At 42.2% G+C, this 22,222-nt stretch overlaps 1 non-coding gene across 1 annotated transcript; it reads left to right on the top strand.

Annotated features, from left to right (window-relative positions):
- The first annotated feature begins 1,950 nt into the window (after nucleotides 1-1,950).
- Nucleotides 1,951-2,025, top strand: Trnap-cgg. Its single transcript has one exon. It is a non-coding gene; the product is annotated as a tRNA-Pro (tRNA).
- Nucleotides 2,026-22,222: the final 20,197 nt, after the last annotated feature.

The raw sequence follows: 22,222 nt of genomic DNA, 5'->3' as shown, positions 1-22,222 counted from the left end.
TCTTTCGTATTCTGAAGGAGGCAGGGGTAAAATATAGGGAGCGAAAAGCTATTTACAATTTGTACAGAAAGCAGATGGCAGTTACAAGAGTTGAGAGGCAAGAAAGGGTATCAGTGGTCGGGAAGGGAGTGAGACAGGGTTGTAGCCTATCCCCGATGATATTCAATCTGTATATTGAGCAAGCAGTAAAGGAAACAAAAGAAGAATTCGGAGTAGGTATTAAAATCCATGGAGATGAAATAAAAACTTTGAGGTTCGCCGATGACATTGTAATTCTGTCAGAGACAGCAAAGGACCTAGATGAGCAGCTGAACGGAATGGACAGTGTCTTGAGAGGAGGATATAAGACGAACATCAACAAAAGCAAAACGAGGATAATGGAATGTAGTTGAATTAAATCGGGTGATGCTGCGGGAATTAGATTAGGAAATGAGACGCTTAAAGTAGTAAATGAGTTTTGCTATTTGGGGAGCAAAATAACTGATGGTGGTCTAAGTAGAGAGGATATAAAATGTAGGCTGGCAATGGCAAGGAAAGCATTTGTGAAGAAGAGAAATTTGTTACGATCGAGTATAGATTTAAGTGTCAGGAAGTCGTTTCTGAAAGTATTTGTATGGAGTGTAGCCATGTATGGAAGCGAAACGTGGACGATAAATAGTTTAGACAAGAAGAGAATAGAAGATTTCGAAATATGGTGCTTCGGAAGAATGCTGAAGATTAGATGGGTAGATCACATAACTAATGAGGAGGTATTGAATAGAATTGGGGAGAAGAGAAATTTGTGGCACAACTTGACTAGAAGAAGGGATCGGTTGTTAGGACATGTTCTGAGACATCGAGGGATCACCAATTTAGTATTGGAGGGCAGCGTGGAGGGTGAAAATCGTAGAGGGACACCAAGAGATGAATACGCTAAGCAGATTCAGAAGGATGTACGTTGTGGTAAGTACTGGGAGATGAAGAAGCTTGCACAGGATAGAGTAGCATGGAGAGCTGCATCAAACCAGTCTCAGGACTGAAGACCACAACAACAACAACGCTGAACATTACCCTGAAGCCACTCCCCACCATTCAAGTCAAATATACCGTCATCTAGTGAAAGCGGTAGTTAAAATTTAAAAAAACTTTTTAAAATTTTTTTAAATCATGGGAGCGGCAATGACCTAGAAAGTAAAAATAAAATACGATGTTGATAAAACTCCTCTAAACACGAAGAGCGGAACATTAACCTGAGGATGCACCGATAAGTGGTGCGAAACCGTTCGCAGATTTAATAAAAATCATTCACACAGCCAGTGCTGAATTCTCTTTGAAAAAATGTCGAAGTCTGACAGTGTTTCCCCGCCCTACAAAACAACATGTCCTATATTCTGTCTGACACGTTTACATTAGCTAGGCTGCATCCGAACAGTATCAAAGTTAGCATCAATACGCTGCTACAGTGTCTCTACATCTGAAATGGGCTCTGCATACACATACCTTTGAGATGGCCCAATAACGAGAAATCGCAAGGGTTGAGATTCGGTGAGTGAGCAGGTCATTTAGCTGGACCCCATTGTCCGATCGTAGTGATGTTTACCCTTCGCTATTTGTACGTGACGTGAAGGATGTAGACATGTCCAGTGCCTGTTTGCACAGAAAGAGGCGGTGCAGCTACCTATCGTCACGAGCCATTAAAAGCGAATGGGATGACAGAAGAGAGGAATGACAAGCCTCGATATCAGAATGAGATTTTCACTCTGCAGCGGAGTGTGCCCTGATATGAAACTTCCTGGCAGATTAAAACTGTGTGCCGAACCGAGACTCGAACTCGGGACTTTTGCCTTTCGCGGGCAAGTGCTCTACCAACTGAGCTACTCACAGCTTTACAAGTACCTCGTCTCCTACCTTCCAATCTGTACCTCGTCTCCTACCTTCCAATCTAAAGTTGTGAGGAGGGGGCGTGAGTCGTGCTTGGGTAGCTCAGTTGGTAGAGCACTTGCCCGCGGAAGGCAAAGGTCCCGAGTTCGAGTCTCGGTCCGGCACACAGTTTTAATCTGCCAGGAAGTTTCAGCCTCGATATCTATTATGCGGTCACATAACGGACAGGTACTCCAAATTTGCTGCGAAACAATATTACAACACACTGCAGAAAGAATTAAAAATTTATTTGACAGTGAACGAGCAATAAATTACAACACTCGGCTGATGGATTCATTGTTATGTACTTCAAGAAGCACTTCGTGCTAAATTTGCAGGCATGGGACACGCGAAGATACTGCTGCTACGAACTGTAAAATTCCTGAAATCCCAAGCATTATTCCACTATTAGTTGCAACAGTTTTCATTGGAACTGAACGAAGAGTATGGGGAAATTCCACATGACTTCAAAGCGCGGTCGTTAAGTCGTGGGGCTTGCATGGAATTATTTTACAATTTAAAACCACTATTCGTTGAATTTATGAAGGAAAAAGGTGTAGAAAAGAAAATTTGCACATGCGGAGTGGGTTGCAAATCTTGCATTTTAAGTGGACATGAGTGCACACTGCCCACAGCAGGACATTGCCAGGTGAGAAACAACTTATTTTTAATTTGATGACGATGCATTTAAAAAGAAAATCGCATCGGAGAAGGGTCAGATTCTGACAAAAAAACACAGACCAGTTTCCTAAGCTAATGAGCGTTAAGGAAAATGCGAGGTTTTAAGAATATGTTTGGCCTTCAAAGGATTGCAAGGAGAGTTTTCTAAACGCTCGGAAGACGCTGCTAATCTTACATCTGATTTCGAGCTGTTTTCGACACCGTCTGATGATTCAGTTGAAAGTTCCCCTGTGCATGTGCAGATAGAACATCGATCTGTAGTGTGATTACCATTTTAAAGACACACCATTTTCTGCTAAGACAGTCCAAGACGTCTACAATGTTTTCCTCAGTTTGAGTTTGCACGTCTCCATAATGTCGTTGCAAAAGTTCTACAATATTTCGATCAACATATGTGTGAAAGACGAGTTTTCGATTATGAAACTAAATAAGTAGTGATTATGTAGCAGCTTGAGCGCAAAAATCTGTGTAATTCTTCCCATCTGCCTGTATGTCGACAGCTTGTACCAGATAAATATTGCACTATGTTTCAGTGCGCCAAAAATAGTTACATAATACCGAAAATTTGTTTCGTTTGTAACCTGTGTTGTTGAGAAACATGCAGTCTGAAACCAAGTGATACGCATTGTGACTGCATTGCCAGCTAAACTGCTTTGCCACGTAAAAACGACTCGCCCGCCGTCTCCGCCTCTGCACCTGCTTCAGCTCAGCCAGCGTGGCGTGGTGGTGGGGGAAGTGAGCGAGCCAAATTCTTGGTTGCCCCTGATGTTCAGCGTCTACCAACTGTGAACGTTAATTTTGTCACAAGACAACGGAAAAGAACTACATACACAGAGAAAATGCAAAAAAAGGAAAACAACTAATTTTTTTGTGATTTTAAACTGCTTGTGCTGCAGGCGGTGGTTCAGATGGCGAGACTGTTTTGCACTCCCACAACTGGCAGTGCGACACATACGTAGCAGGTGGAGAGCTCATCACAAAGGACTGGAGGCATGCCCTCCTACACTACATCACGGCATGCGCCACTACTCTGAGGTCTCCGGAGTGGAGTACAGCTGTCCTCACAGTGACAGCGAGCCAGCGTCACAGTTGAAGTTCCCAAGACATCGCGGGTGTTTTTGGAAAATCGTCTAAATTGTACGCAGTTCACTCTTACATTATGGAGATATATCGACCAAACAGATCGTCTCGGCCAGCCATAGTGAAATGGTGTCAATAGTTTCACCGAGGCTGTACAGAGGTGGCCGAACCTAATGGGGAATGTGGGTCACGATTATCGGCTACAATGTCCAGGCTGTCGAGGAAATGATTAGCTGCAGTCACGGGGGAAGCCGATTTAGCTACGATAAGGACGTTCAGGCAGTTGTTCTCGAATAGCTCCCTCATCAAGGAGCAGATTTCAGTTGTCAAGGAACTGAATCGTCAGTAGATCACAGAGATGTGCTTACTATGCAGAAATATGGTCACGTTCATGGGTAACACGCTGTCCGTAGCTGACTGGTCAGCGTAGACAGCTACAATGCGGAGGACCCGAGTTCGTTTCTCGGTACTTGCAAGGGTTTTCCCTTGGTGGGAGGATTCTTAAGGGATGCATCCAGCGTCGTGACGCCAACTGCAGAACTACTCGGCGGTGCAGTAGCGGCTCCAAAGTCTGGAATGTCTGCAAAACGGCCAGGAGAGCGGCTTGCTGACCACATGCTCCTCCGTACTACATATGCATTACACCGCTAGGCGGAGGACGACACGGCGGCCGGTAGACATTTCTTTGGTCCTTTACAACTTGGCGAGGAGCTTATTTATTCGTGTTACACTTAACACTGACACCGATAGTCTGCAACAAATAGAGGCACCTTTCATCAAAAAAAATGGTTCAAATGGCTCTGAGCACTATGGGACTTAACATCTATGGTCATCAGTCCCCTAGAACTTAGAACTACTTAAACCTAACTAACCTAAGGACATCACACAACACCCAGCCATCACGAGGCAGAGAAAATCCCTGACCCCGCCGGGAATCGAACCCGGGAACCCGGGCGTGGGAAGCGAGAACGCTACCGCATGACCACGAGCTGCGGGCCCTTTCATCCACCAAAACCAGTCTTGCACTGAGGAAGGCCGTTGTAATACGGTAGGTTCATTGGTTTTATGGCTTATAGCTAAAGTATTTTATACAATGACTCAGTAAAAGACCCGTAAGAATTTTAATCACCACAACTGTACTGAATTCATTTGTTTTGATACGCCACGGCCAAAAACTCGGTGAGCAGTAATTTCCGAAGCTGTGTGTTTATATAATACTGCTGCAGATTTATGTTGAAACACTGAAGGCCACTAGTAAGAGAAATAATATGGGAACAGAAATGTTGGATGGTCGTTACAATTTCTCCCTACATACTAGATATGTGCTATATCTGTTAGCTAGTTTTCTCCAAAGAAACGTACAATGGAAAGCTAATTGCAGCGTATTAGACCTATAATAAATTGACGTCTTTGGATTTTCGTTCTCAGGTAATCTAGCCTATTGGTTAAAATTAGAATATAATGGTATGAAAACACTACGGGTGCCGGTTTCACAGGATAGAAACCTCGAATATCTGAAAGGATTTTATGCTTTTTTTTTTTTTTTTTTTTCATCAACCTTCTGACTGCTCTGATGAAGGCCACCTATTCCGTAACAGCCTCTTCATCTCACTTCCCACCCAGCTTTTGCCGCCTACGCCTCCCTTTAGTGCCATGGAACATATTCACACATGTCCTGTCTTCCTGCCGATTCTTCGAAGTCTTGCTTTTTATATAATCAGTTCACTCAGTCCTCCTCTAACAATAATCTCATATCCTTCTACTATTTCTTTTTCTTTCCAGTATTCTAACAGTGCATGATACACTTCCTTACAAAGCTGAGCTCCAGAAGTTCATTCTCAAAATGCCTTCCTCAGTCTAAGGCCTATATCTGATAACAGCGGACTTCTTCTGGCGAAAAACGCTTTTTTTTAGCTGCGCTTATATCCACCGTGCGTTATTTTGATTGGATGCTAGCAGATTTATTTCCCTCCATTTCCTGCGTGATCCGCAAGTCTGTCGCTAATGTCTTTTCTGATTCTCAATACCTGCTTCTGCATTTTGTTTACTCTGAACCCATATTCTATGATCAGTAAACTGACGACTCCATTTGTCATATTCCGTAATTCCTCTTTCACAGGGGCAGCCTTCCCCCTTGGGACTGTTGCAGGTGTTTCTGGCAAATTGAGAAGTGTGTAATTTCTATATGAGGTTACCAGTGAGTTGCTGTTGTGAAAATGTTGCTTTAGATTATAAATCAGGGTCTCCTGCAGCCGCTCAGCCCCTTTTAGCAACCTGTTAGTCAACCTTCCACCAGCTGATTTAGGATGACTGATGCCATTCTTCATGGACATTCCCCGTATTTTCCTCTGAATTTCTTCTTTGTTTGGTTTTATCCAGTGAATGAAGTCAAATGCGTAAGTTAGCACTGGAAGTGCACATGTGTTACTGGATTGAAGGCGTTATTTTCCATTTAATTTAGATTTGAATACTGAGAAATTCCACACCGATGTACGTACTTGCGATACATTGCTTTATATTTTTATGATACTCCTTCCTTGAAGGAGGCCTAAATACTTGTGGGTGCGATTATGTTTCCGTCACTCATCTAAGAACTAATATCTTGGAATTTATTCTTTATTAAGTTCATTCTTCTGCATTTCTCCAGGCCAAGAGACATAATTAACATTCTAGAAAACATCCCTACAGCATTTATGTTTCTGTCAATATAAAGTTTCGTTTCATTCCTGCACCTCAATTCATCCATCGTAATAGCATAAGCTGTTGCCTGCTTTCGATCGTAAAACCACACGCAGTAGTAATGAGTATCGATGAAAGTGTGTTGAGTACGATACGGATCCATAATAGTTTGCAACTCTCTCCCTGAATGTTTCTAATGTGGTGTGTTGCTATCGCGTTGTTGCTACAGATCCGTCTTATAGTGTTGCATCATCGGTGTAAGTTGATGCTCTGGATGTAGTAAGAAGTGAAATGCTTTTATGCAAATAATATAGGCCGTAATCATGTTAAATATCTTTGTTTTAAATTTATTCTTGCTGTTCAAGGGTGAGAGAATCTGTCGTGAACTGTTCTCTACATTCTCACGCAGTTGTTCTGTTCTGCTGCGAGTACTTTAATTTGCATCAACTGTCCGCAGATCATTTCCTATATCCACACGTCAAAAAAAGTTCTGCATCATCCCGGTTCCCAGAACTCCTGGACGTTGATTGTGGATAACTGTGCGTCTGGTCCCGGCGGAGGTTCGAGTCCTCCCTCGGGCATGGTTATGTGTCTTTGTCGTTAGGATAATTTAGGTTGAATAGTGTGTAAGCTTATGGACTGATAACCTTAGCAGTTAAGTCCCATAAGATTTCACACACATTTGAACAATATATGACTGTGGATATTGTACCACAGACACAGGCAATTACTTTTGAATACACTGTGGGAGTGAACAGTGATCAATGTTGTTACAAATATTTACTATCGAAAACAGTCTTGATCACCGGTCACCGGTTTCGACTACAACTGTGGCCATCTTCAGACCAATGAATAAGAACCTCCTTCTGATGGTAAATCACTACTCTACTATTAGTCTGAAGATGACCATAGTTGTGGTCGAAACCGGTCATCGGAATAAATAATTTGTGATCAAGACTATTTTTGATAGTAAACAGACACAGTCCCTTTGACTGTTCCGAGATGTCACTAAACCCGCCCAAAGATATAAACAACCATGCATGAGCAGCACCTATTAGACGGGGGGGGGGGGGGGGGGGAGGGGGGGGGGGGGTCCGACAGCGGATCAGTTACAGCCATTCCACCATGAAGGAGGTACTCTACTCGTGTTGTCTATAGCTCAACCATCCCCAGACGGTCAATACCACGGTTCCATCACGTCTGCATTATTACCTTGTGCCAGGCGTCTCGGAGTGTACAAAAGCGATGTTGTTTGGCAGTGGATGGCCGCTACCTACGGATTATGGCTCGGAGGAACCCTGACAGCAACGCCACCATGTTGAATAATGCCTTTCGTGCAGCCACAGGACGTCGTGTTCGACTCAAACTGTGCGCAGTAGACTGCATTATGTGCAACTTCACTCCCGACGTCCATGGCGAGGTCCATCTTCGCAACCACGACACCATGCACTGTGGTACAGATGGGGCCAACAACATGCGGAATGGACTGCTCATTATTGGCATCACGTTGTCTTCATCGATGAGTGTCGCATATGCCTTCAACCAGACAATCGTCGGAGACGTGTTTGGAGGCAACCCGGTCGGGTTAAACGCCTTAGACACACTGTCCAGCTAGTGCAGCAAGATCGAGGTTCCCTGCTGTTTTTGGGTGCCACTATGTGAAGTCGACGTATGCCGCTGCCGTAACGGCTGTACGATATGTGAATGTCATCCTCCGACCGATATTGCAACCGTATCGGCAGCATATTGGCGAGGCATTCGTCTTCATGGACGACAATTCGCGCCCCCATCAAGCACATCTTGTGAATGGCTTCCTTCAGGATAACGACATCGCTCGACTAGAATGGCCAGCATGTTCTCCAGACAGAAACCCTATCAAACATACTTGGGATAGATTGAAAATGGCTGTTTATGGAGGACGTGACCACCAACCACATTGAGGGATCTATGCCGAATCGCCGTTGAGGCGTGGGACAATCTGGATAAGAGTCACTTGACGAACTTGTGGATAGTATGCTACGACGAATACAGGCATGCATGAGGACGTGCTACTGGATATTAGAGGTACCTGTGTACAGTAATCTGGACCACCACCTCTGAAGGTCTCGCTGTATGGTGGAACAACACGCAATGTGTGGTTTTCAAGAGCAATAAAAAGGGCGTAAATGATGTTTATGTTGATCTCGATTCCAGTTTCCTGTACATGTTCCGAAACTCTCGGAACCGAGGTGATGCAAACCTTTTTTTGATGTGAGTATATGCATTTGGTATTTTAGGAGAGCACTTATTCTTTCAATAAAGGTAATGAACTACATATTCCTGCAGGAAAAGTCCCGTTTATTGTTGAGACACACTGCTTGGTATTTTTGTCGATCTCTCTCTCTCTCTCTCTCTCTCTCTCTCTCTCTCTCTCTCTCTCTCTCTCTCTCACTCTCTATCTCTTTTTCTCTTGTTCTGTATCTCTCTTTCTTTTTTTATTAATTTTTGAAATTAATGTCATTTGACTGAGTTTTCTTTGCCACTAAGCTGATGTTAATATTAGCCATTACTTAGAAAATTTTTATTAATACACACTAACGTTGGGCAGCCTACACAGAAAACTACCCGACCTTTGCTTTGTCACCGTAAACATTTATTCATTTACACACTACTTCACTGTTTCTAACGACTGTAACGCTGTGGCATAGTTGGGTCTACGAGCCAATAGTAGAGCGGGCCTAGATACGAGACGCACATCGCGGCACCTGCGCCCACTGCTACAAGTGGAGAACTCTGGCGGACCTGCATCTCGCGCATGCCAAGTCCAGCAGACTGCAGCTTCTCGCGTGGTTCCTCCCCGTGACCTCTGCTCGCCCAAAGCAAGACCAGCTGAAGCGAAAGGGACAGATGAGTAAGGTCGCATAGGGAGTAAGACAGGAATTTTATAACTGCCTAACAGAGAGGGGAAATTCATTGAATGTAAATATCTAACACCAAAGAAGATATTCTCTGTGCGATCACATGAAATATACAGCAGTGGAATCTTCGTCAAACCAGACTACGACATAAAATCTCTTGACCTGTCAGTTTGCTCAAATGATCTCCATTTCATTTTGTACACAAACCTCCACATGAGAAGCTTTTCTTTTCCGAGAGGGCCAGAAATACTAGTGGCTAGTTGAGGAAAACGGTGATGTGTGATTTCTACCGCTAGAATAAAGCTTTGATGTATTGCTGAAACAGAGGTGAGGCAACGTGTTTGGTAGAGAGACAGGGCAGAAGCTTATAAATGACTTTAAACGTGGAGCATCTATCAACAGTGATAATCTTACTACTAGTGAAGCGACAACTGCCCAAACAATGATTGAAAAGCCTACATAAAGAAACCAACATTCTCCCATTCCTAATTATACATTCAGAGAAATTAGGTAACTTTACTATGTCCCATTTGAGAGTCAGTATAATCAAGAACCATACCATAAGCTATCAAACTGGAAACTGATGCCAACTACTATGAGAAATCGTCAGCTGAATCTAGTGGATGTCACACGCTGGCTACTGTTGTTGGAAAATATAGAACAAGGAAACAATTATTTCATGAATCACTTACGATCAATAAATTTATGTAGAAAAACGATAACGTTGACGGAAAGTGAAGCGTAGACTCGATGAAAGTGGAGGACGATGGTTACACTTGCGTACGAAACATGCGTACAATGTTCACACAAATTTTGAGATTATGACACCCCGTCCAATGTGATATAAAAAAATTCATATCTTAAGTGGGAGGTACACAGCCCAGTACTACTACCTGCATCTAGTGCCTCTGAAGATTCCTGCCTCTTCTTGTGTAACATTTGATTTTTGCATAGTGACGCTTAAAACTATAAAACTATGTGCTTCTTTGTGGTTTATTGAGGAGTGAAAGATGAAAGCACCTATGAAAGTATTCTTTTTCTACATTACGTACCAATTTCACGTTCCTATAGATAAATCGAGGAGTTTGCGCAATTTCGTAAATAGCAGTGGCATAGCAGTCCTTCAGCATGTGTTCAGAAACTTTGTTTCATCGCTTATTATCGAAAATTGCTTATTCTTTCCCACTAATACACATCAGTTGTGCAAACAATCACGTGCTTTGATAAAAACACTTCCTGGAATTCAAGCATATGTAGGAATTTTAGGCCAACCGAAATTCATTCAATGCACGGGCGTCACATGGATATGCTCAAAATGCAGGCTTGCTGTAAAGTTAATGATTCCAAATACGATCTGACAACACAGGTCTTCAAAAACTTCTGATTCTCTAAGAAAATGTCAGGATACGTCTACGATGTGTGATATTAAGTTATCACTTACAAATTAGCGCTAGCGCCCTCCAAAAATCTGTGAAACAAAATAACTCGACAGTTGAGCTCACGTAGAAAAAAACTGGTCTTTGTTGATGAGTGGACAACGTCCAGACTTTTCATGGGGAGTATGTCATTTTCAACCCAGGATGTTTGCGTTTTTTATGTGCTTACCTCAAGAATTAAACTTGGCAGAGATCCTCTTTGATACTCAGAAGAAATGCAGAAACTTCAAGCAACAGCTGCACATGAGATTCAAAACAAACCAAAATAAGCAGACAGACTGACATAAACTGAAATGCACTAATCTTCCAGATGGGCAACTTCCAGACAAAATGTTACCACTGGAGATCTAACTCGAAAACCCAAACCACTTTTACACTATGTTTAAAAGTGACAGAACAATCAGTGTCCAAACACTTGAAGACGAAACAGAAACCGAAATAGAAAACAACAAAAGAAAAGTCCGAAAGGTTGAATTATATCTTCAAACAGTCTTTCACAAAGAAAATCAAGGCTCCAATAAGAATGAGGTAGTACTCAGAAGAGCTAGTGCTGCAAGCAGCTTAAATTACTAAATCTCAAGGATGCTGAGACCGATGGAGACCGTGCCATATTCTAAATGGTTCAAATGGCTCTGAGCACTATGGGACTTAACTTCTGAGGTCATCAGTCCCCTAGAACTACTTAAACCTAACTAACCCAAGGTCATCACACACATTCATGCCCAAGGCAGGATTCGAAGCTGCGACCGTAGTGGCCATATTCTAAAAAGAATTTGTGAGTGGATTAGCTTTTCTCTTGACCACGACACTGCAGGCTACTCTAGTCCGTTTCGCATAAAGAAAGTGGAGTAATCATCCATCCTATAGATGACAACGCACTCAATAAAAAGAAATACACTTCATTACATTCCACGTTATTAGAATCCTTCTACAAATGTACGAATATATTTTATGCTTCCTTGTCTTACCTAAACCTAGCAGTACTTCGATTACATCTCGGCTGTCACAACCTTTTCTGAAACAAATATGGTCATTTCCTAATCTAATTTCATTTTTTCCCTTTCATTACACGAGTATTTTTAACGCAAGTGATACACCTAGTGGAATGATTTTGCATAGTTTTCACAAGCATTTGCTCTTGCTAACAATTATGGTGCATCCTTCTCGAAACCTGGAGGAAATTTCTCTGTTACAGAAGTTTCATTTACGAGGTTGTACCGTTTCTTCTCCGCCCTCTGGCCCGATTCCAGAAAGAGATCCACTGACATTTCATCAGTACTTGGCATTTATACATCCCGGATTTCTGAGCAGTTTTTTGAAATTAAAAAAAAAACAAATTTCGAGTCTCTCCTATCACCGCTTCACATCATGTTCTCACATTCAAGTGGCCCAAATTGTTCTGGACTACTGTAAAATTTCACGTATTGTTTCATTGTTTTGAGCATTACTCCATTTACTGTATTTATAACGGAATTAAATTTTTCGTCTCTTACTATTGTACTACTTGTTCTGAGATTGCTTTTTCGTCTGAATACAGCATCTGCGCTATCCTGTTTCAGTTATGTATCTAATCAACGGGGTAAGAGATCTGAAAGCATTTTCATAGTAAGCGGCTATAAAAGAAGGCGTTGATAGGCTCACAGTAGTTCGTTCGTTCGTTGTGGTCTTCAGTCCTGAGACTGGTTTGATGCAGCTCTCCATGCTACTCTATCCTGTGCAAGCTTCATCATCTCCCAGTACTTACTGCAACCTACATCCTTCTGAATCTGCTTAGTGTATTCATCTCTTGGTCTCCCTCTACGATTTTTACCTTCCACGCTGCCCTCCAATGCTAAATTTGTGATTCCTTGATGCCTCAAAACATGTCCTACCAACCGATCCCTTCTTCTAGTCAAGTTGTGCCACAGACTTCTCTTCTCCCCAATCCTATTCAATACCTCCTCATTAGTTACGTGATCTATCCACCTTATCTTCAGCATTCTTCTGTAGCACCACATTTCGAAAGCTTCTATTCTCTTCTAGTCCAAACTAGTTATCGTCCATGTTTCACTTCCATACATGGCTACACTCCATACAAATACTTTCAGAAACGACTTCCTGACACTTAAATCTATACTCGATGTTAACAAATTTCTCTTCTTCAGAAACGATTTCCTTGCCATTGCCAGTCTACATTTTATATCCTCTCTACTTCGACCATCATCAGTTATTTTACTCCCTAAATAGCAAAACTCCTTTACTACTTTAAGTGTCTCATTTCCTAATCTAATTCCCTCAGCATCACCCGATTTAATTTGACTACATTCCATTATCCTCGTTTTGCTTTTGTTGATGTTAATCTTATATCCTCCTTTCAAGGCACTGTCCATTCCGTTCAACAGCTCTTCCAAGTCCTTTGCTGTCTCTGACAGAATTACAATGTCATCGGCGAACCTCAAAGTTTTTACTTCTTCTCCATGAATTTTAATACCTACTCCGAATTTTTCCTTTGTTTCCTTTACTGCTTGCTCAATATACAGATTGAATAACATCGGGGAGAGGCTACAACACTGTCTCACTCCTTTCCCAACCACAACTTCCCTTTCATGCCCCTCGACTCTTATAACTGCCATCTGGTTTCTGTACAAATTGTAAATAGCTTTTCGCTCCCTGTATTTACCCCTGCCACCTTCAGAATTTGAAAGAGAGTATTCCAGTTAACATTGTCAAAAGCTTTCTCTAAGCCTACAAATGCTAGAAACGTAGGTTTGCCTTTTCTTAATCTCTCATCACGTGTTCCAACATTTCTACGGAATCCAAACTGATCTTCCTCGAAGTCCGCTTCTACCAGTTCTTCCATTCGTCTGTAAAGAATTCGCGTTAGTATTTTGCAGCTGTGACTTATTAATCTGATAGTTCGGTAATTTTCACATCTGTCAACACCTGCTTTCTTTGGGATTGGAATTATTATATTCTTCTTGAAGTCTGAGGGTATTTCGCCTGTCTCATACATCTTGCTCACCAGATGGTAGAGTTTTGTCATGACTGGCTCTCCCAAGGCCATCAGTAGTTCTAATGGAATGTTGTCTACTCCCGGGGCCTTGTTTCGACTCAGGTCTTTCAGTGCTCTGTCAAACTCTTCACGCAGTATCTTATCTCCCATTTCGTCTTCATCTACATCCTCTTCCATTTCCATAATATTGTCCTCAAGTACATCGCCCTTGAATAAACCCTCTATATACTCCTTCCACCTTTCTGCTTTCCCTTCTTTGCTTAGAACTGGGTTGCCATCTGAGCTCTTGATATTCGTACAAGCGGTTCTCTTCTCTCCAAAGGTCTCCTTAATTTTCCTATAGGCAGTATCTATCTTACCCCTAGTGAGAGAAGCCTCTACATCCTTACATTTGTCCTCTAGCCATCCCTGCGTGCCGGCCGCGGTGGTCTCGCGGTTCTAGGCGCGCAGTCCGGAACCGCGCGACTGCTACGGTCGCAGGTTCGAATCCTGCCTCGGGCATGGGTGTGTGTGATGTCCTTAGGTTAGTTAGGTTTAAGTAGTTCTACGTTCTAGGGGACTTATGACCTAAGATGTTGAGTCCCTTAGTGCTCAGAGCCATTTGAAGCCATCCCTGCGTAGCCATTTTGCATTTCCTGTCGATCACATTTTTGAGACGTTTGTATTCCTTTTTGCCTGCTTCATTTACTGCATTTTTATATTTTCTCCTTTCATCAATTTAATTCAATATTTCTTCTGTTACCCAAGGATTTCTACTAGCCCTCGTCTTTTTACCTACTTGATCCTCTGCTGCCTTCACTACTTCATCCCTCAGAGCTACCCATTCTTCTTCTACTGTATTTCTTTCCCCCATTCCTGTCAATTGTTCCCTTGTGCTCTCCCTGAAACTCTCTACAACCTCTGGTTCTCTCAGTTTATCCAGGTTCCATCTTCTTAAATTCCCACCGTTTTGCAATTTCTTCAGTTTCAATCTGCAGTTCATAACCAATAGATTGTGGTCAGAATCCACATCTGCCCCTGGAAATGTCTTACAATTTAAAACCTGGTTCCTAAATCTCTGTCTTACCATTATATAATCTATCTGATACCCTTTACTATCTCCAGGATTCCTCCAGGTATACAACCTTCTTTTATGATTCTTGAACCAAGTGTTAGTTATGATTAAGTTATGCTCTGTGCAAAATTCCACAAGGCGGATTCCTCTTTCATTTCTTCTCCCCAATCCATATTCACCTATTATGTTTCCTTCTCTCCCTTTTCCTATTGACGAATTCCAGTCACCCATGACTATCAAATTTTCGTCTCCCTTCACTACCTGAATAATTTCTTTTATCTCGTCATACATTTCATCTATTACTTCATCATCTGCAGAGCTAGTTGGCATATAAACTTGTACTACTGTAGTAGGCATGGGCTTTGTGTCTATCTTGGCCACAATAATGCGTTCACTATGCTGTTTGTAGTAGCTAACCCGCACTCCTATTTTTTTTATTCATTATTAAACCTACTCCTGCATAACCCCTATTTGATTTTGTATTTATAACCCTGTAATCATCAGACCAAAAGTCTTGTTCCTCCTGCCACCGAACTTCACTAATTCCCACTATATCTAACTTTAACCTATCCATTTCCCTTTTTAAATTTTCTAACCTACCTGCCCGATTAAGGGATCTGACATTCCACGCTCCGATCCGTAGAACGCCAGTTTTCTTTCTCCTGATAACGACGTCCTCCTGAGTAGTCCCCGCCCGGAAATCCGAATGGGGGACTATTTTTCCTCCGGAATATTTTACCCAAGAGGACGCCATCATCATTTAATGATACAGTAAAGCTGCATGTCCTCGGGAAAAAATACGGCTGTAGTTTCCCCTTGCTTTCAGCCGTTCGCAGTACCAGCACAGCAAGGCCGTTTTGGTTAATGTTACAAGGCCAGATCAGTCAATCATCCAGACTGTTGCCCCTGCAACTACTGAAAAGGCTGCTGCCCCTCTTCAGGAACCACATGTTTGTCTGGCCTCTCAACAGATACCCCTCCGTTGTGGTTGCACCTACGGTACGGCCATCTGTATCGCTGAGGCACGCAAGCCTCCCCACCAACGGCAAGGTCCATGGTTCATGGGGGCGGACTCACAGTAGTACGACCTCCGATATTAGTTTCTCGGTCTCAGACAGGACAGTTAGTCGACTACTAGAAGAGAAATCAACTCTAGTACAGAAAATATCTCGCTTTAATATTATCAGTAGAACATACAAAAACATCAAATGAAGGAGGTTGGAGTTTGTGATTGTGTGTCGAATATATTTACGTGTTCACGTTCTCTGCCAGTCCCCTGAAGGTAGGCAGCCAGGCGCTACAAACGAAAGCTACAGCTGCGTCGCTGGACGGTGTGTGGCGAGCGACTCTGCAGAAAGCGGTCTGCGCGCGCTGAGATGATGCCTCCCCTGCTATGATGGAGAGCAACCCCCGGCCGCTCTGCGTCAGCGCCCTTATAAATCCAGCCCCCTCTTGGCCACGACGAGATTACGGGGAGCACCCCTCTGCTACATCGGCGACTGAACATAGGAGCTCGTTGCCGGGGTAGACGAGCAGAGCACACGAAACTTTTTCTGCGTTCCATTCGCGGCCAAAGACACAGGAGAGCTTTCGGGATGTTCTGACAAACTGTTGTTGCACCAAGAAGCAGTATGGCTTAGGACGACTTGTTTTTGATTGTACGATGGTGTCGTTTTTCTACTGGTGCAAACGATGATTACTAGTATAACCAGTGAGGATCCTACGTGACTTATCGACCAGTTAAGTTTTTATGGATATGTTTTCCAACAGATCCCTGGCGTGGTTTCTGTTTAAGAAACAGAATGTAGAAAGTGGCACTGTCTCTGTACTACAAAGAGGGACAGCTCGTTATCTACATGGAGAGAACTCATAGTGGCTGTTCCTCTGAGTTAGATCGTGGTTCCATTATTATTCTTGCTAGACGCTAATGATCCACCATTTTTTGGAATCGTGAGGCAGACTCAGCACTTTTTGCAAAAGAAACAAATTTTATCGTCAAACTTAACAAGTAGCGTCAAGAGGGAAAACAGTGGACGACTGATATTTCCCTCTAGGGCAGTGGTCGTCAAACTGCGGACCGCGGACCGCATGCACCCCGAATCAGATATTCGTGCGGATAGCGGTTTTCAGGCGTATGTTATAACGAAACTAGCTGTGCCCCGCGGCGTTACCCGCGGTTACACAGTTACTTATAAAGAAATGTTAATGCCGAAACTCACTACTCACGCATATGCGCCATCAGAAAGGTTCTCTCTTGGAGGTATTGATGCACGAGTCACTTGCGATCCAGCAAGCAGCGCGACATCGAAAAAATACCCCTAAGTTTGAGACAATAGGAGAAGCAGAAAAAATACGTGCCACTCACAACTGACTCGTTTACTTAAGGAATAAATTGCACGCGATCGAGTAGCGAATTACAAAATGTGCCAGGAAAAGGCGTAAATGATTTCACGACTGTTAGCAACAATGAAAAGTCAAGTCAGTGTTTAAGAACCCCGATAACATGATAAATTCAATACACTTTCAAAACAGTCTACGTGCTACAAAATATTTTGATATGCATACGTTATATTTTCATGGAGTTGAGTGATGGTTTTATCCTTCAGGAGCATTTCGACCGCCGCAGATTTATGTACAGACTTATTTCATTTCTAAAAAAAGTTACAAAATAATCACCACGCTAAACGTAATGAATTCATTTGATAGTTAACTTTCATGAGCGACTTTTTAGTCATTACCCATCACGAGGAAACGGTGGTCACGTTGACCATCCTATGGGAACAGAACTTTTTTTCGGCATAAATGGTTGACTGTGTTAACGCAGGGTATAGACCTGTTCCAAAATTCATCCACACCCATCCAGCTCCTTCAGTATGACGGAGTAACAAACATACTGACTCTACGAAGAAAAAAAATAAGCAATCTCTAGCTTGGTGCAGCGCAAATTTTATAATATTTTTACGTGGTACAACTTCATCTGCCCTCACGTGTGTGCCTGTTAACAGCGTAATCGCTCGCATATCACAATCAAATCCAGTCTCACTAAAAGCCTACCACGTTCTACATATATCTTTGTTTTGTTGAGTCTCCAAGCGTCTCAGATGGTGTAAGATACGCTTGGAGCTCAGTGGCTAAAATGCAGTGTGGTTGTTTGGAAGCATGGATTAAACAGTTTGTGGATTGTATAAGCATTGTATTCATTGCTTTGAATCGTATTATGTAGGACATATTAAATGATAAAAGCATTTTCGCAAATACGGTACATTTCAAAAGTCGGTAGATTAATTACTCTTCCAAATTTTGCGTTATATTTTTCAAACCAATAAATAACGTGTACTATGCACATTTAAAAGTAGCCTGTGATTCAGGGTACAAGCTAATTCCATTCAATTTTTTTCGAAATCCGTCTAGCCGTTTTAGCGTGAAGGAGTAACAAACATACTCTCACACAAACTCTCGCATTGATAATTTAGTTACATCTGATATAACTGACAATTAACAACGGAATCCGAAAACTTCAAGTAACGCTGAAAGCTTTTTAACAGTGTAGTTTTTCTGCTTAGTACGAAACGAAAATGCTTTTAGGGACAGTAATAAGGCGCGCTTCATTTTAATTGACGTTGGTGAACTCGGCCGTGAGCGAAATAAAGTTGGCCGCTTACCACAGTGGGAGAGGGATAAGTAGCGCGGGCATTGCGGAGGGTGGGACAGGGGGACTGCTTTATTGTCTTCCAGTATTGACTACTCGCGGGCGTTCGTGATTCACACCGATCAGTGCTAACCTATCTTCACATACGGTACATATTTGCAGCATGCAATATGAAATTAAACTGAGGCTGTTGTATTACAATACAATGAGTAGCAGAAAAATAACATTCAAAATATATAGCAAACGTGTGTGGTCGTTTCTCAAGCGGCATAATACATTTAAATATAAATTCAGTTACTGTTATGGATCAATGAATCATTCGACTCACACGGACAACACAGGAACAGTTAATCAGGCGGTTACGCTATCACAGCTTTGGGCTCTCTGAGAGTGTTGACAATCTGAAACAGACAAGAGCCGATGCGAACGGTTGAGACTGGTGCCCAGTTTTAACGATCAGTACTTTGGGACCAGTGCCTGAACCTTTACTACAGCTAGTCTATCGGGGGCTCGTAACGTATTAAGTTATGTATGTTACCAATTAATAATACGATCGGTACATACGCAGCCCGAGTTACCACCCCACAAAATGGCAGTATTGGCTCTTGAGCAAAAAACGTTGGCGACCACTGCTCTGAAGTACCCAGTAGAGCTATCCATTGAAATAAAATGTCTGACAGACAGCAGAAGTGTCTTCAAATGCATGTTGAAGTTACACCCCTTTAACAATTCCTTCTGCCCAGCAGAAATTTTTGAATGGAAATAAAGAGTTCACTACAAAAGTGCAAACAGCCAGAATTTGCCATATATAATTATATGATTTCTCTGAGCAATGAGAAATCTTCTGTTCAATTGATACGTTCCACACCAGAACTTCTGTTTTGGATATGATCCATGAAACATGGAACTGAATAATTAATTAACATACTTCGGCCTTCTTCGTCCACGTAATCCACATATTTAGCTGTCAGTGGCATCTTGTAAACTGATTCAAACCTGTGATCTGGAATAAGGTGTTCTGGCTTAATTTATGTTTCGTGTCAGCTCACGCTATCAGAAAAATTTTCATTCGTCGCGAAATTTCTTGGTTTACAGCAAAACGCATCTCATGCAGTCATAGTGCAGCTCGAAGTAATACTGCCTTGTAGTGTGAGTGGATGAAAATAATAAAGGGTGTCTCAGACAGCGTGTTTTTCTCTACGACTTACTAAGAAATTAGTGAAAACAGTATTTTTTTTAGATAGGCTAACGTAAGATACAATCTTTCTGCAAATTTATGAAAATGTTTTATTTAGTTATTTTCCGAAGAGTTACAGCAACTAAATATATTTTTTTAATAAAAGGTTATTCATTACTATAATGAAGCTGATGTATTTAAACCGTGTACAAATTAAATTTGTATAAATTTTAGTTAGGGAGCTAGAAGAGTTCAAAGCATGAAGGGCGAAGCAACATGCTGTACGTGAAGGTGCTGCTGTCAGGGAGTGACAAGCCTCCTTGATGCGCTCTTTCAAGTCATCTGAGATTGTTGGTTCGGTAACGTAAACATAATTCTTTAGGTATCTCCACAAAAAGGAATCTACTGCTGTTAGATCGGGCGACCATGCGGACCATCCGTCTTGGAGGAAATGTGTTGTTCAGTTTGTGCACGTCACCTGCAGAATGTGCTGGGTCATCATCGTACTGCATACACACACAGCCTCTAGTGTCATTTCCAAATAGAGTACGTATATTATCGACTGTAAATGCTCTGCAGTCATGGACAGTGCGGCTAGTCCCGGCGGAGGTTCGAGTCCTCCCTCGGACATGGGTGTGTGTGTTTGTCCTTAGGATAATTTAGGTTAAGTAGTGTGTAAGCTTCGGGACTGATGACCTTAGCAGTTAAGTCCCATAAGATTTCACACACATTTTTGAGTAAATGTTCTATCCATCTTATGTGTTAGAGTACCCGGAAAGTGGTATGGACCAATGACTTCATCTGCGAGAAATTAACACCAAGCTTTAATGGATCACCTCCTTTGACGATCGACTTCACATACTTACATCCCTAAGCATATCACTTGATATTTAATGACGTAATTTTGGCATTTATCTTCTTGTTGCAGCTTTGTAGTGATAGTTATTATCTTTAAACGACAAAAGAATTCATGAGTGCCATGAAATTAAAAAGTGTTTACACAATGGAAGACCTGCTCCACTCCGCAACAAACCCCGAAATTTAATTTTCTGCAGCTGCACCTGAAGTAAATCACACTGCCGCACAATGCGAGCGCGATTTTTGGGGGTAAGATGGTGTTTCCAATAGTAGAAACGAAAGTATGGAATCTTAAGGTAAAATGAGTCAAGTAATTTATTTCAGTGTCAGTTTCATTTGAATCTGATTCAGCAAGTACATGACTATAGGTGTAAATTAACTTTTAAGTTCAAGTATATGCATCTCTGCATCTCGTAGACAAATTTAGGGTCCGCGTGGAAGACGCAAACCTTATTAATACAACATCACACATACTTGCGCCAGGATTTTTTGTACAGAAAATCTGTTTAAATTCGTAGAAGTGAAGTATGAAACAAAGACTTCTTGAGCACGTGCTCGGCGAGAAATCACAGATCGTGTAGCCACTATCTGAATAAACATAATCACATCATAAGGCCGTTGCAGCATCCCTGAATATGGAAGCTAATAGGAATATAAAAAAAAAGGAGGAAGGTTTATCTGTTTAGCAAGAGTAATAGAAGGCAGATTTCAGACTACCTAACAGATCAAAACGAAAATTTGTGTTCCGACACTGACAATGTTGAGTGTTTATGGAAAAAGTTCAAGGCAATCGTAAAATGCGTTTTAGACAGGTACGTGCCGAGTAAAACTGAGAGGGACGGGAAAAACCCACAGCTCTCAGACAAACAGAAGCTAAACAATGTCAAAGTTGGCGTAAGGAGGGCTATGCGTGAAGCGTTCAGTGAATTCGAAAGTAAAATTCTATGTACTGACTTGACAGAAAATCTTAGGAAGTTCTGGTCTTACGTTAAATCAGCAAGTGGCTCGAAACAGCATATCCAGACATTCCGGGATGATGATGGCATTGAAACAGAGGATGACACGCGTAAAGCTGAAATACTAAACACCTTTTTCCAAAACTGTTTCACAGAGGAAGACCGCACTGCAGTTCCTTCTCTAAATCCTCGCACAAACGAAAAAATGGCTGACATCGAAATAAGTGTCCAAGGAATAGAAAAGCAACTGGAATCACTCAACAGAGGAAAGTCCACTGGACCTAACGGGATACCAATTCGATTCTACACAGAGTACGCGAAAGAACTTGCCCCCCTTCTAACAGCCGTGTACCGCAAGTCTCTAGAGGAACGGAAGGTTCCAAATGATTGGAAAAGAGCACAGGTAGTCCCAGTCTTCAAGAAGGGTCGTCGAGCAGATGCGCAAAACTATAGACCTATATCTCTGACGTCGATCTGTTGTAGAATTTTAGAACATGTTTTTTGCTCGCGTATCATGTCGTTTTTGGAAACCCAGAATCTACTCTGTAGGAATCAACATGGATTCCAGAAACAGCGATCGTGTGAGACCCAACTCGCTTTATTTGTTCATGAGACCCAGAAAACATTAGATAAAGGCTCCCAGGTAGATGCTATTTTCCTTGACTTCCGGAAGGCGTTCGATACAGTTCCGCACTGTCGCCTGATAAACAAAGTAAGAGCCTACGGAATATCAAACCAGCTGTGTGACTGGATTGAAGAGTTTTTAGCAGACAGAACACAGCATGTTGTTATCAATGGAGAGACGTCTACAGATGTTAAAGTAACCTCTGGAGTGCCACAGGGGAGTGTTATGGGACCATTGAT

This window comes from Schistocerca americana, chromosome 2 (assembly GCF_021461395.2).
Source record: "Schistocerca americana isolate TAMUIC-IGC-003095 chromosome 2, iqSchAmer2.1, whole genome shotgun sequence".
NCBI classification, from domain to species: Eukaryota; Metazoa; Arthropoda; class Insecta; order Orthoptera; family Acrididae; genus Schistocerca; species Schistocerca americana.
Note: the sequence above shows the minus strand (reverse complement) of the source record. Positions and strands in the feature narration are given on the sequence as shown.